Raw genomic sequence first — 16,365 nt, 5'->3', positions numbered from 1 at the left:
CTTTCCTAAAGCCATGCTTACAAGCCTTGGTGGGCAGCTAGTTGGTGAATGCTGGGCCTAGAATCAGAAAGACCTGAGTTCAAATGTGATCTCAGATACTTACTAGCTGTGTGACCCTGAGCAAGTCACTTGACCCTGTTGGCCTCAGTTTCCTTAGCTGTAAAATGACCTGGAGAAAGAAATGACAAACCTCTCCAGTATTTCTGCCTTGAAAACCCCAAATAGGATCACAAAGAGTCAGGCATGACTGAGCGACTGAACAGCAGCAAGCCTTGGTGTTTTTTAAGAATGAAGCCATGTGTTTTTCATTTTTCACATTTAAGTTTACTTTGTAATTTTTGGGAAAATAATGGATTCATTAATAGAATGCTTCTAGAACCTCATAGAGACACTTTTAAAATGGGTATAATATTTGTTCTTTGTTCTTTCATGTGCAAGATTTTACTTTCCATATCTTTTAAGCAGGAGGCAGTGTGGTACAGTGGAAAGAGTAATTAACTTGGAGTCCCAAGAACTGATTTAGAATACTATCCCTGCCAGGTACTACCTTTGCGACGTTGGGCAAATAATTTAACCTTTCTGGACCTCAGTTTCCTCATCTGCAAAATGAGGGTGTTGGACTAAATGACCTCTAAGATCCCTTCTAGTTCTTGATACAACGAGCCCCAATACTGAACTCCAGAAGTGCTATCTAATAATGAAACAGATGGTAAAAATGACATTGTTGTCTCAAATGATTTTGAAAAGGAAATAGAATGCTTAGAATGAAATTTTGAAAGGCTCTTTTTGAATATGAACAGCTCTACCAAACAGAATATTTAAAAAGCTGATTTCTCCCATAACCATTATGAATTAACATATTCTCCCATAGTATTTGATACACAGTATAAAAACACAGGCATAGAGCCCCGGGCTTGGCATCAGGAAGACCTGAGTTCAAATCCAGCCTCAGACACTTACTAGCTGTGTGGCCCTGGGGAAGTCACTTAGCCCTGTTTTCCTCAGTTTCCTCCGCTATAAAATGAGCTGAAGGAATTGGCAAACCACTCCAGTATCTTTGCCAAGAAAACCCCAAATGGAGTCCTAAAGAGTCAGACACAGCAACAACAAAAATAAAAACACACAATACATACAATACAATAGTTTGTATTGTGGCTGTTGACCTCGTGAAAACTAAAGGAGTTAAGTTAGATTTATCTAGGAATACTCTAAAGGAGAGATGTTAGATATTACTGTAAGGGGAAGAAATTTTGTCCTTCCCTACCACTGCCAAATGATGTAGTCAGGATATAATTGCTAATGACTAGGTGTTGATATGTTGACAACATGTTAATATCATATTGTCTCTTTATGAAGTGTGAGCATCTTTCTTTGATGAAATTAAAGGGAGTCTGACCATTAGAAAGACAATAACTTGGCCAAATCCTGGGGGTCTAAAATAGAAGAGAAGAGTGTATCAGAAATTCTTGATACCCTTAATCCACAATTAAAAGTAACAGCCAAAAAATCAAGATTATACAAGGAGTCAAAGGAGTACCAAAAAATCCAACAAAATAAACAATTCAACATCAACTAAATACTAAACTGTAAAGACTTGAGAGGGGAAAAAATAGAGGAAAGAGAAAATCCTCAAGGGAAGATGTAGAAATTTTCTGCTTACCTACATGGTTGAAAGAAGTCCAAAACAATGAAAAAAACTGGACCGAACACGAAAGAGAAAGCTCATTGTACCACTACTATTATGAAAAACATTACAGGTGTGTCAAGCAAGGTGATGGAATTACATATTGTAATTGATTATATCATTGTGTACTTTTATACAGAGCGTTTACAGCTTTTTTTTGCTAAAAACATATGTAACGACATTGGAGACAAACAGCTAGATAGACAGATAGACTGACACAAAGAGACAAATAGACAGACAGATAAGTAGAGGGACTGACCCAGACAGATAGACAGCTAGATAGAGACACACAGATACAGATACACACAGACAGAAAGAGGAGACAGATACATGTATCTCTGTGCTTAACTGTTGCCTTCCTCGGGGAGAGGAGAAAAGAAAGAACAAAGTAAAAAGTGCACAGCAGAGAACAAAAGAAAACTTACAAGGAAGCCAAGAAAAGATGGACAGCTCTGCACACAACGTACAGGGTTTATTATATAGACTTTTATAAATGGAAACTTATTGCTGTATATTTTGAATCCTCTCTTACATTCTGCTGAGCACATGGCAATGTTTTTTTTTCTTTCCTTATTTTGTATTTAAGTTTATAATATATTTCTTTTTCTTTTCTTATAGTGAATTTAGGTTTTAGTATTTAAGTTTAAATAAATTAATCTTTAAAAAAAAGAATATGATACGAAAGTCACATCTTCCAAGCAGCTGGTTTAAGCATATTAAGGTTCTTTTTCTGTGTGTATGGTATTTAGTTCAGTTGTTTCAGTCATATCTGACTCGTCATGACCCCATGGAGGTTTTCTTGGCAAAGATACTAGAGTGGTTTGCCATTTTCTTCTACACCTCATTTTACAGATGAGAAAATGACACAAACAGGGTTAAGTGACTTGCCCAGGGGCACACAGGTAGTAAGTAAGTAAGATCTGAACTCAAGATGAGTCTTCCTGACCCCAGGCCAGGCACTCTATCCGCTGTGCCATCTAGCTGCTATCATTACTCCTGAAGAAGCTGTTGTTATCAAATTTTTAAAAAGGGAGACATACCTAAAAACATTACATTAATTACTTAGTGTATGTGGTTTATATCAAGGTATATTTCTCCACTCAAAAGTGTAATCAATAGCTATTTCATCTCTTGGAGACTTTCTTCAAGTCCAAAATACTTAATGTGCCATAAGGAAGAATGTAGAATGAAGGCTTTGAGCTTGAAAACAGATATCCGATTGAACCACTGGATGAAAGTGATACAGATACATTAGCATTCTTTAGGTAAGACAGACTGAACAAAAGTCTTATCAAGAAGAAAGCTAAGGCTGTGTTATGTTAAGAGACTAAGTGGCATCCTAAAGTGAAAACATAGCAGGAAGAGCATTATTAAAAACATTTAACACCATACCTATGAAAAATCAGTCTAAACATAGTGTTCTGGCACTGGCAAAATGAATGTGGAAGGTATCCAAACAAAAACCCATAGAATGTTAGTGAAATGTAGATCTCATCACTCCAAGACAGCTATACAAGTATTAATACTTCTTTGTTCAGAAAGAAGATTTAATAAATGTTCTCAGAGCCAATGATAACCAAGTTAAAAGGTCACTTTCAGAAATGCTTTTGGAATGAAGGGGCTACAGTAAAGACTGACAAAAGATTTATACCACTGGATTTGTTCAGTGTGACTGAAAGTGTTCTAATTAGAGTCTGTGAAACACCTAAGATCTGAAAATGAAATCAGTCAGCCGATAAGCATTTATTAAGCATTTACTGTGTACCAGGCCCTGTGCTGAGCACTGGGGAAACAAACAAACAAAAAAAGACAGAAGATAGCCCCTGCTCTTGAGGATCTCACAATCTAACGGGAAAGATAACATGCAAGCCAAGAAGCAAAATGTTCTCCACAAAGAACCACCAAACGAATGACAGAGCCTTGCGGATTTGTTAATAGAAACAGAGGGTTTGTATGATAGGGATTCAGTGTCAGATGACTGCCACCAGAACTTACAGAAAGCCCAGATGTCCTGAATAGATGAAGATTGGGTAGGTTCTCAATGAAGGTGGCCTGCCCCCCCTCCCCAAAAAAAGCATGTGCCAAATACTTAGGAAGACATGATCAGGTAGCTGAAAGGATACAACAGAAGTTCTGACAAACTAACAGATAAAAAAAATCCTTCTATGACAGCTACAAATCCCACGACATCCTTGATACTGCAGCAAATAAACTATGTTGCTACTACCGCCTGGACAAAATATCAATCTATAAAATTTAAGAAGTGGTCTCAATAGATGCAGCTTTACTGAATACTCATAATCTCCGAACAATGTGGAATGAAAAACTTTCTAAATAAGAAGGAAGGGAGCAAGCATCTATTAAGTGCCCATTATGTGCCAGGCACCATGCTAATAAGCACTTTACAAATATTACCTCAGGAAATGAATGTTGAAAATGAAAAATAAATAAATTAATGGAAAAAAATGTTACCTCAGTTGATCTTCACAACACCCTTGAGAAAGTAGGGGCTATTATTATCTCTATTTTACAGCTGAGGAAACTGAAGCAGAGATTAAATGAATTCCTCAGGGTCACACAATCCATAAGTATCAGAGGGCAGATTTAAACTCAGGTCTTCCTGATTCCAGGCCCAGCACTCTATCTACCATACCACCTATCTACTACATCTACACTGCCTGTAGTGGCAGAGAGAATTACTAGAAGAAATGAAGCCACATGGTAGCTGGAAATGATATGTCATTTCTGCCATCTTGTCAATGATTAGAGTTGTATGGAGTATGCTTTCAATGGGTCTATAGAAGATAAGCTTACAACCTGATACTTTCATTCAATTATAAAAAGCGATCATTTTAGGGGCAGCTAGATGGCTCAGTGGATAGAGGTCCGGCCTTGGAGTCAGGAGAACTTGAGTTCAAATTTGGCTTCAGACACTTGATATTTACTAGCTATGTGAACCTAAGCAAGTCTCTTAACTCTGATAGCCTCACCAAAAAGCAAAAAAGAAAAGAAAGAAAAAAATCAATCTTTTTTTTAATCTAACTTTGAAATAGTCCACATAACATTAAATATATAAGAATAATGAAGGATATTATAGTGACTTGTCTACACTCTGTTTCTATTTGAATCTCAACAAAAACCGTGAGAATGAGATAACAGTGGTGATAATAAAAAAGAGCTCATGTTTAGATAATGCTTTAAGATTTGGAAAGCATTTTCCTCCTACCAATGCTTTAAGGACATATATACATATATATGCATACATACAAATACACACACACACACATATGAGAGAGACATGTAGCTCTGAGTAACTGAGTAAGCTCAACCTAAGGAGGTATATTCACAATAGCAAACAAGCAGAACAAGAGAATTAAGATCATTGAGCATGAAATGTTATATGACCAAAAAGAAAAATGAAAATGGAGAAGGCCTAAGTTCTAAGCTTATGCAATGATGAGGGGCATAATTAAAGTTAATGTGGAGTCATTGCTAAAATACTAGAAAAGTAAAGGAATAAGCATTTATTAAGTACCTGCTATATTTCAGGCACTGTGCTAGGCACATTATAAAATTTATCTCAACTCTGTGAGGTATTATGATTCCCACTTTATAGTTCAGGAAACTGAGGCAGATAGAAGTTAAGTGACTTGTCCAGGTCACCTGTATAGTGAGTGTCTGTGGACAGATGGAGAGGGAGAGTCTTTAGAATTAATTTGCTGTTGTTGTTCAGTCGTTTCAGTTGTGTCCGACTCTTTCTTGGCAAAGATACTGGAGAGGTTTGCCATTTCCTTTCATTAGAATTAATAAAGGAGTATATTACTTAGCTCAGAGTATTTAATCCAAGATACAGTACAGGCTGAAAATAGAAATAGAGTCAAGAAGGCTTTAGATAAATTCATTTCTGACAAATCAATAAGGGGTATCTTGTAGCATGTCATAGAGGGTAAATCATCTCCTTTCATGAAACACCCTTTGGTGTGACTCTTGAAAACAAAATGTTGGTGTGCATGGATCACTGATGTAAAACCATATGGGATATTTTTATGATCTTAGAGCTGGACTTGTAATCTCAGTTGGTATTAATGAGGGCAAAGTTATATTTTCAGTCTTATATACATCATTCAACTTTGGTTTGTTCTATAGCTTTTGTATTATCTTCCATCTTGTAAAACTGGTCACTTTAAAGAGCCCATGTGGAAAAAAATGGCTGACAGTGAAAACTCATCACTGATTCTGTAAAAAGAGCTCAGGGGTCCTTTCCAGCTGGCTGAAGCTCTGTATGAGCACCTCTTTACAGAAATGGCCATACAGCTTTCCTCTGGACCACCTTCTTTACCATTGCTTAAGTCAGTCACGCAAATATAATACTTCTGGGTTATCGTTGGGGAGCACTTCATCCTTTTTGCTCTCGCGTCCATTCTGGATAGGGCAGAGCTGAAACCTCAGGCTTTGACTATTTCCTTTTTGGGAGTTGATTTAAGGTATAATGTTTCTTTGGCTGACACCCTCTCCTCCCTAATCTTTAAAGATATAATCAACAAAATTCTATTTTTAAGAAATTAGTCCTCTTTTTAGCTATAAGCAACATAATCACCCTCGGGTCCAAATGCTCCCCCCCTTCTCTGTTGTTTTATGGAATTTATATAAAATTAAAAGTAAATAGTACAATCACAGTAGCTCAGAGCCCCCAGTTAGGAAATTACTTTCAAACAGAGGTTTTGTTCTCTGCTGTAACTTAAATTTCATTTATCTCCATTTAACCCGTGGTGTCTATATCTGAGCCAGGATCAGCAAGAATTTAGATTTTTAAAAAGTGAGTGGAGTATATTACAGTACCAGTTATTATGGAGAGGGTAAGTTGGAGAAAGAGTAGACTTTGTTATAACTTCCCTCAGTTCATGGAGAGATGAATACAGCCAGTCATTTCATCCTGAGCCCTCTGTTCCAAGATGCTTGCAGAGGCCTGATGGCCCACTTTGTTTTTTCCCTTCTCTCTTTCAGCACCACTCGTCTTGTAATTTCCTTTTGGCTTCTTCTATTAGTTGTTGCTCCACGCTGCTGCTCAGTTCACTTTTCCAATTCAGCTTGTTAAGTCCCAGGAAGGGCTGAGGACATCGTCTTTCTGTTCTTTCTTCTTCTAAGTTTTCTTTCTCATAGGTTTTGTATATCTTTTTAAAAAGCTCTTAGGTGTGGCTAAGGTCCCTCTTATGGCTTAAATACAGTAATAGTACAAATTGATCTCAGGATTATGAATGAATACTTGTCCCTCTGAGCCACAAATCACAGACTTCCAGTCAGTTCTCAAATTCCTATTTTACAAGCTAGCATAGACCCAGAAACAGGAATATAACAGAAACTAAATTAAATCAGGCAGTGGGAGAGAGAGAATTTCAATAAAATTTCAATAAAATAATTTCAATTCAATAAAATTTCAATCAAAATTGAAAGTACTGTCTATTGAGTACTGCCCCACTGAGAAGACAAGAAACATAAAACCCATTACAAATATGAAGTCATGCAAAATAAATTTCCGCATTAGCCATATTCTGGGGGGAAATGCGAGAAAAAGGAAAAAAGAGGAAAAAAAATGCTTCAATCTGCACTCTGAGTTCATCAGTTCTCTATCTAGAGGTGGATAGTATTTTTCATCATGACTTTATGGTGGATCATTGTGTTGATTGGAATTATTAAGTCTTTAACAGTTAATTATCTCTATAATATTTCTGTTACTGTGTAAATTGTTCTCCTGTCTCTGTTGATGTCACTTGGTTATCAGTTCGTATAAGTCTTCCCAGATTTTTTTGAAACCTTCCCCTTCATCATTTGTTATAGTACAATAGTATTGCATCCCATTCACATACTGTAACTTGTTCAACCACTCCCCATTTGATGAGCACCCCCTTAGTTTCCAATTCTTTATTACCCTGAAGAGAGCTGCTATAAGTAATTTTGTACATATGGGTTCTTTCCCTCTTTATTTGCTCTCTTTGGGGTATAGACCTAGTAGTAGTAGTATCACTGGGTCAGGGGGTGTATACACAGTTGAACAGCTTTTTGGGCATAGTTCCAAATTGCTTTCCAGAATAGATGGATTGGTTCCCATCTCCACCAACAGTATCCACATTTTAGGAAAGACACTAGAGAGACTCAAGAAGAGGGCAACCAGAGTGATGAGAGAGGTCTTGAGTTCACTCCATCTAAGGTCTTGTTGAAGTAAAATAAAAATGTTTAGCTTAAAGAATAGAAGAGTGCAGTACATGATTGCTGTTATCAAGTATTTGAAGTGATGTCTTGTTTGACCCCAAAGAACAGAATTAGGAGCAATGCATTTATATTTCATTTAGGTTCAAATTTAGGTTTAACATAGGGAACATGCCTTAACAACTAAATCTATTTAAAAGCAGAATGGACCATCTCAAGAGGCAGCGTATAAGTCTTTAAGCAAAAGCTGGATGGCCCCTTATTGAATATGTTGTAAGAAGAATTCTTTTTCAGGAATGGGTTGCTAGATGGTTACTGAGGTCCCTTTGACCTCAGAACTTCTATAATATAGCATTCTTATGATAATGGTCTTAATTATTGTTATTCACTATGTGACTAGAACTTATGAAAGTGTTTAGGCTGGGAAAAAATGCTTGTGAGTATTTTGATCCTAGCTACAAACCTGATTCAGGCATTAAAGATCATCTTGAAAGCTCATTAGAGCTAAGCTAGAAGGATTTAATGGCTCATTTTAGAGAACAGCAACTCTCATCTGCTGACCTAGTTTATTCTTATGAAAACACAAATGCTATGGGACTAATTCTGCAAAGAGGCTAATTTGAAATGAAAACAAAGATAAGGGTAGATTGGCTTCCATGAAAGAAAATGACTTATGTGCCCTGTGATTTCTTGGCAAAGAGAAGAGGGAAATCTGTTGCCTAGCCAAGCTCTTCCAAAGGCAATTGAATAATGACCATTCTCTTGGGGTGGCTTTATGTCCGTATCTGTCTCCCACATAACTGAGGGAAGGGAGGGGTTAAGGTTCACTGATTTCTTGAATTGTTTTGTGGCTGATAAAATGTGCTATGCAAGCAATTTTTCTGTTTCCAAAACATGGAAATATTGAGAGGGAGTGTTATTAATATTTCAGTGCCATGGACACTGTCCAGTATGAGCTCTTATGAGGCATTTACCTTTATATAATCACATGGTATAAGGGATAGAGACTTGATGTGTGACTTACTGGTAAAGGAAACTCTTTGGTGAGCAAGCTCCTTTCATCAACGGAAACTGGCATTTTTCTGAAAATTTAGTCTTAGAGTATGCTTAGAGCATAAGTTAAGTGACTTGCTCAGGGTCACATCATTACCATGCATCAGAGGCCTGATTTGAACACAGGTCTTTCTGGTTCTGAGGCCAGATCTCTATCATCTTGTTTGTCATCCAAAGTGGCATGATATTTATGGCTAAATAAAAGAATACTATAGAAAGGCAGTTAGATGGCACAGTGATTAAAACATTAGACTTCAAGTCAGGAAGATCTGAGTTCGAATCCAGTTTCAAGTACATCTTGGCTGTGTGACCCTGGGCAAGTCACTTAACCTTTCTGTGACTCGTTTTTGTTGCTAGCAAAATGGGGGTCCTAATAGCATCTACTTCCCAAGTTTTCTGAGGATAAAATAATATTTGTAAAGTCCTTTGTAAACCTTGAAACACTGTATAAATGCTTGCTGTTATTATAGAGAAGAGACACTCAATATATTCAATAAATAACAAACATTTTAAAATACTCTGATGTTTAAAGTACTGTGCACCAAGCATATAAAGTTAAAAATCTCTTCCCCTAAAGGTGCTTCCAGTTTAAACTGAGGATATCAGTTTAGATAAGTATGACTGTTTATATTATAAAACAGAGGCAGAAAAAGAGATCCAGGCAAAGTGCTCTAGGGAAATTTGAGGAGGGAAAGGTGACTTTCAGCTACTGAGATCAGGGAGGGCTTCACGGCAAGGGGTGGTACCTGAGATGGACCTTGAAAGAAAAGAAGGATTTCTTTCAAGAGGCGTCAGTGATGAGCGAGAGAGTTGCAAGCATGGAGGTTAGCTTAGATAAATGCACAGAAATAAAAGAAGGTAGGATGCCATCAGAGGATGGCTATTAATTCAGTTTGGCTGGAATGTATGGTGTAAGAAGATGACCAGGTAGTAAAGGCTGGAAAAAAAAAGTAAATTGGAGCTAGGTCATGGAAAACCTCAAATGTCAGGATGTAAACTTTGTATTTTTATCCTATAGGCCTTAAAGAGTCACTGAAGAAGAGATGACTCTGACCTCTTTGGGTGTTCAAATTGACTTTTGCTTCATGCCCTAGATTTTTTGTGGCCCTGTGGGAAAGTCCCAGTGGTGTTTCTGTTTGTTTAATCATGTGGGTAGCATCTAAAAAAAGAGGAAGATTTTTTTTCTTATCAACTTTCTTTTTTGATTGTTTATGATTCTTGTCCCTCTCCTGCCTCCCCTGGACTGTGGGCTATCATCATGGCAGTGTCTTTAAGGTAAATAGATATTAGATGCATTTGGAAGAGCAGGATACTGCCCCCAAAATGGAGCTGATGGCTGAATCCATGCTTAATTAGGTTTGGAGTTTTTGTTATTGTTGTTTTGTTGATGTCAAAGATACTAAGGTGATTTGCCATTTCCTTCTCCAGCTCATTTTACAGATGAGAAAAGAGGCAAACAGGGGCAAGTGACCTGCAAAGAAAATCACACAGCTAGGAAGTGTTTGAGGCCAGCTTTGGACTCAGGTCCTCATGACCCCGGGGCAACGACTCTATAAACTTGGCCACCTAGCTGCCATTGGTCTAAGAACTCAGAAAAACTTTTTGGTTTTGTACCACATTCATTTCCAGATATTTCCCTCTCTTCTTTCCTACCCAGCAAGTTATGCCTTGTAATTAAGATTTAAAAAGAAAAAAGAGGGGGAAAGCAGCTCAGCAAAACTCACCAACATATTAACCATGTTTAACAACATGCAGTCTTCCATACCCAGGGTCCCTCAGCTCTGCAATGAAGGGAAGAAGGTACATTTTCTCAATCTTTATTCAGGAATAAAGGTAGTTCTTAGGATTACACAACATTGATTTCCTTCCTTTCTTCCTTCTTTCTTCCTTCTGTCCTTCTTTCCTTTCCTTCTTTCTTTTCTTTCCTTCCTCCCTCTATCCCTTCATTCTTCCCTTCCCTTCCCTTCATTCTTCCCTTCCCTGCCCTTCATTCTTCCCTTCCCTTCCCTTCCCTTCCCTTCCCTTCATTCTTCCCTTCCCTGCCCTTCATTCTTCCCTTCCCTGCCCTTCATTCTTCCCTTCCCTTCCCTTCCCTTCCCTTCCCTTCCCTTCCCTTCCCTTCCCTTCCCTTCCCTTCCCTTCCCTTCCCTTCCCTTCCCTTCCCTTCCCTTCCCTTCCCTTCCCTTCCCTTCCCTTCCCTTCCCTTCCCTTCCCTTCCCTTCCCTTCCCTTCCCTTCCCTTCCCTTCCCTTCCCTTCCCTTCCCTTCCCTTCCCTTCCCCTCTTCTTTCCTCCTTTCCTCCCTCCTCTGTCTCTTTCTTTCTTTTTCCTTCCTTCTTTGAAAACCTTAGGTTCCTTCTTCTTTTACATTTACCTTATTATAATATATTTTAATTTTCTTCTTTTTTGAATAGTATTTTATTTTTAAATTAATGAATAAATACATTTCAAGACACTTTTTAGCGTTCATTTTTACAAGATTTTGAATTGCATATTTTTCTCCCTCCCTCCCTTTCCTTCCCTCTTCCTAAAATGGTAGGCAATTTGATATAGGTTGTACATGTGCTATCATGTAAAACATATTTCCATATTAGTCACAGTTGTGAAAGAAGAAACTGATCAAATGGGAAAAAAAACACAAAAAAAGAATGAAGTAAATGAAAAAAGTATGCTTCAATCTTCATTTAGCGTCCATTAGTTTGTTGTTTTTTTCTTTTTTTTTTATCTGGAGGTAGATAATATTTTCCCTTGGGAGTCCTTTGTAATCTGTCTTGGACCATTGTGTTTCTGAGAAGTGCTGAGTCATTCATAATTGATCATCACACAGTGTTGCTGATACTGTGTACATTATGTTCCTGGTTCTGCTCATTTCACTTTGTATCAGTTCATACAAGTCTTTCCAGGTTTTTCTGAAGTCCACCTGCTCATCATTTCTTATGGAATGAGAGTATTCCATTACATTCATATAAAACAGCTTGTTCCCCAATTGATGGACATCTCCTTAGTTCCAATATTTTGCCACCATAAAAAGGGTTGCTATAAATATTTTTGCATGCATAGGTCCTTTCCCCTTTTTTATGATCTCTTTGGGATACCGACCTAGTATTGCTAGATCAAAGGATATGAAGAGTTTGGTTGCCTTTGGACATGGTTCCAAATTGCTCTCCAGAATGGTTGGATCGGTTTACAAGCATTAGTGTCCCAATTTTCCCACATCTTCTCCAACATTTATCATTTTCCTTTTTTGTCATATTAGCCAATTTGGTGTGTGAGGTGGTACCTCAGAGTTGTTTTAATTTGCCTTTCTCTAATAAGTAGTGATTCAGAGTGTTTTTTCATATGATTATAGGTAGCTTTAATTTCTTCATCTGAAAACTGCCTATTCATGTTCTTTGACCATTTATCAATTGGTGAATGGCTTGTATTCTTATAAATTTGATATTTGAGAAATGGGGTCTTTATCAGAGACACTTGCTGTGAAGATTGTTTCCCAGCTTTGTTTTCTTTCTAATCTTGGTTGCATTGATTTTGTTTGTGCAAAAGCCTTTTAATTTAATGTAATCTATATTATCTGTTTTACATTTTGTAATACTCTCTGTCTCTTGTTCGGTCATGAATTCTTCCCTTCCCCATACATAGATCTGACAGGTACACAATTCCTTGCTCTTCTGATTTGCTTTTGATGGCATCCTTTATATCTAAATTACGTACCCACTTTGACTTTATCTTGGTATATGGTGTGAGATGTTGGTCTATAACTAGTTTGTGCCCTTTTGTTTTCTAGTTTCCCCAGCAATTTTTGTCCAATAATGAGTTTTTATCCCAAAGGCTGGGGTCGTTGGGTTTATCAAACATTAGATTACTATGGTCATGGACTACTGTGTCTTGTGTACTAATTCTATTCCACTGATTTACCATTCCACTTCTTAGCCAGAACAGATAGTTTTGATGATTTTCATTTAATAATATAGTTTGAGATCTGGTATTGCTAAGTCATCTTCCTTTGTATTTTTTCTCATTAATTCCCTTTATAGTCCTTATCTTTTGTTCTTCCAGATGAATTTTGTTGTTAATTTTTCTAGCTCTATCAAATAATGTTTTGGTAGTTTGATTGGTATGGCATTAAATAAGTAAATTAGTTTAGGCAGAATTGTCATTTTTGTTAGATCTGACTTGTGTGAAAAGTATTTTGTAATTGTATTCATATAGTTCCTGGGTTTGTCTTAGCAGGTAGACTCCTAAGTATTTTATTTTAAAAACAATTTTATTTTATTATGTCATTTTAAATGCAATTATAATTAAATTAAATATTAATCTAAATATAATATAACTTATATTAATCATATAATTACACTATATTATTATATTTACAGTTATAATTATTATATACTTATATTAAAATTATATAAAGACACATTATATATAACACTATAACAATAATACTATGCATAAATGTTATAAATACATATATTTAAATATAAACATTATATAAATTTAATTGCTATTGAATTATTAGAATATTGTTATTAAATTCATTAAATTAAAGAAATATTAGTTTATTGTTATTAAATCTAATCAAAATAGATTAGATTAAATTATTAAATATTAAATTATTAAATGGTATTATTATTTGTTATTATTATTATTGTTATTATTATTATTAAATTGAATTATTAAATTATTTTAAATTGAATTTCTCTTTCTGTCCCTTGCTGCTGGGCTTTGTTGTTCACATAAAGAAATGCCAATGATTTATGTAGATTTATCTTATATCCTGCATCTTTGCTAAAGGTGTTAATTATTTCAAGTAGTTTTTTGGTTGATTCAGAGAATTAGGGTTCTCTAATTATACCATCATATCATCTGTAAAGAGTGATAGTTTTGCTTCCTCATTGCCTATTCTAATTTCTTTTTCTTCTCTTATTTGTATAGCTAACATTTCTGGTACTATATTGAATAATAGTGGTGATAATGGGCATCCTTGCTTCACCTCTGGTCTTATTGGGAAGGCTTCTAGCTTATTCCCATTACAGATAATGCTTGCTGATGGTTTTAGATAAATACTGCTTATCACTTCAAGGAATGTTCTGTTTATTCTTACACTCTCTAGTGTTTTTAATAGGGATAGGTCCTGTATTTTGTCAAGAACTTTTTCTTTTTTCTTTTTTGGTGAGGCAAATTAGGGTTAAGTGACTTGCCCAGAGTCACACAGCTAGTGAGTGTTATGTGTCTGAGGCCAGATTTGAACTCAGGTCCTCTTTACTCCAGGCCTTGTGCTTTGTTCACTGCTCCACCTAGCTGCCCCTGTCAAGAACTTTTTCAACATGTATCGAGATAATTCTATGATTTCTGTTGGTTTTGTTATTGATATGGTCAATTATGTTGATAGTTTTCCTAATATTGAACCAATCCTACATTCCTGGTACAAATCCAACCTGGTCATGGTGTATTATCCTTGTCATATATTGCTGTAATCACCCTTATAGCATTTTGTTTAAATTTCTTGCATTGATATTCATTAGGAAAATTGGTCTGTAATTTTCTTTCTCTGTTTTAGCTCTTCCTGGTTTAAGTATCAGCATCATATTTGTGTCATAAAAGGAGTTTGGTAGGACTCCTTCTTTGCCTATTTTTCCAAATAGTTTATATAGCATTGCAATTAATTGTTCTTTAAATGTTTGGTCAAATTCACTCATGAAACCATCTGACCCTGGGGATTTTTTTCCTGGGGAGCTCATTAAGGCTTGATCAATTTATTTTTCTAAGACTGGGTTATTTAAGCATTCTATTTCCTGATCTGTTAATCTAGGTAATTTATATTTTCATAAATATTCCTCAGTTTCACTCAGATTGTCAGATTTATTGGCATATAATTGGGCAAAATATTTTCTAATAAATGCTTTAATTTCTTTTTCATTGGTGATGTTTTCACCCTTTTCATTTTTGATACTGGATATTTGGTTTTCTTCTTTCTTTTTAAAAATAAAATTAACCAATGGCTTATCTATCCTACTGGTTTTTTTCATAAAAACCAGCTGCTAGTTTTATTTATTAGCTCAATAACTTTTTTTAACTTTCGTTTACTTTTATTAATCTCACCTTTGATTTTCAAGATTTCTAATTTGGTGCTCAATTGGAGATTTTTTATTTGTGCTTTTTCTACTTTTTTAGTTGCATGCCCAATTTATTGATCTGTGCTTTCTCTGCTTTGTTGATGTAAGAATTTAGAGAAATAAAATTTCCTCTAAGTACTTCCTCTAAGTATGTGTTAGCTGCATCCTATAAACTTTGGGATGTTATCTCATTGTTGCTTTTCCCTTTAGTAAAATTATTGATTGTTTCTATGATTTGTTCTTTGACCCCTTTATTCTTTAGGATTAGATTATTTAATTTCCAAGTAATTTTAATCTATCTTTCCATTCACTTTTGTTAAGTGTAATTTTTATTGCATTATGTTCCAAAAACAATACATTTACTCTTTCTGCCTTTCTACATTTGATTTTGAGGGTTTTATGCCCTAATACATGGTCAGTTTTTGTGTAGGTGCCATATGCTGCTGAGAAAAAAGTATATTCCTTTATGTTCCCATTCAGTTTTCTTCAAAGATCTGTCACACCTAACTTTTCTAATATTCTATTCAACTCCTTAGTTTCTTTGTTATTTGTTTTTTGGTTGGATTTATCGAGTTCTGAGAGGGGATAGTTGAGGTCCTCCACTAGTACAATTTTGCTGCTTATTTCTTCCTGTAAGTCACTTAACTTCTCCTTTAAGAATTTGGATGCTATACCACTTGGTGAATATATGTTTAGTATTGATATTACTTTATTGTTTATAGTACCTTTTAGCAAGGTGTAGTTTCTTTCCTTATTTCTTTTAATTAGGTTTATTTATGCTTTTACTTTGTCTAAGATCCAGATTGCTACCTTTGCTTTTTTTTTTTTTACTTCAGCTGAAGCATAAGATTCTGCTCCAGCCCCTTACTTTTACTCTGTGTGTCTCTCTCTGCTTCAAGTATGGTTCTTGTAAACAACATATTGTAGGATCCTGGGTTTTCATCCACTTTGCTATCAACTTCTGTTTTATGGAAGAGTTTACCCCATTCACGTTCACAATTATGATTGCTGTGTATTTCCCTCCATCTTATTTTTTCTCCCTTCATTGTTTCCTTCCTTGACAGAGTTTTGCTTCTGTCTGTCACCTCCTCTGGTCTGCCCTCTCTTCTGTTAGCCCCTGCCCCCTCTTTATTTACTTTCCTGCCAGATAAGACAGATTTCTATATTCTACAGATTGTGTATATTATTCCCTCTTTGAGCCAGTTCTGATGACAGTAAGGTTCAAGTGATGCTCATCTCCACCCCCCTCCAATCTTTCCCTCCACTGTAATAGGTTTTTCATGTTTCTTCACGTGAAATAATTTACCCCATTC

General features: G+C 35.9%; 1 protein-coding gene across 1 annotated transcript in view; it reads left to right on the top strand.

Annotated features, from left to right (window-relative positions):
- KCNK13 (potassium two pore domain channel subfamily K member 13) overlaps positions 1 to 16,365 on the top strand; it is a 255,404-nt gene that overhangs the window by 63,690 nt on the left and 175,349 nt on the right. The window lies entirely within an intron of this gene.

The sequence above is a fragment of the Phascolarctos cinereus genome, unplaced genomic scaffold (genome assembly GCF_003287225.1).
Source record: "Phascolarctos cinereus isolate Bilbo 61053 unplaced genomic scaffold, phaCin_HiC Scaffold_3;HRSCAF=262, whole genome shotgun sequence".
In the NCBI taxonomy this organism is placed as follows: domain Eukaryota; kingdom Metazoa; phylum Chordata; class Mammalia; order Diprotodontia; family Phascolarctidae; genus Phascolarctos; species Phascolarctos cinereus.
The sequence above is the reverse complement of the archived record's forward strand: the minus strand, read 5'-3'. Positions and strand labels throughout refer to the sequence as shown.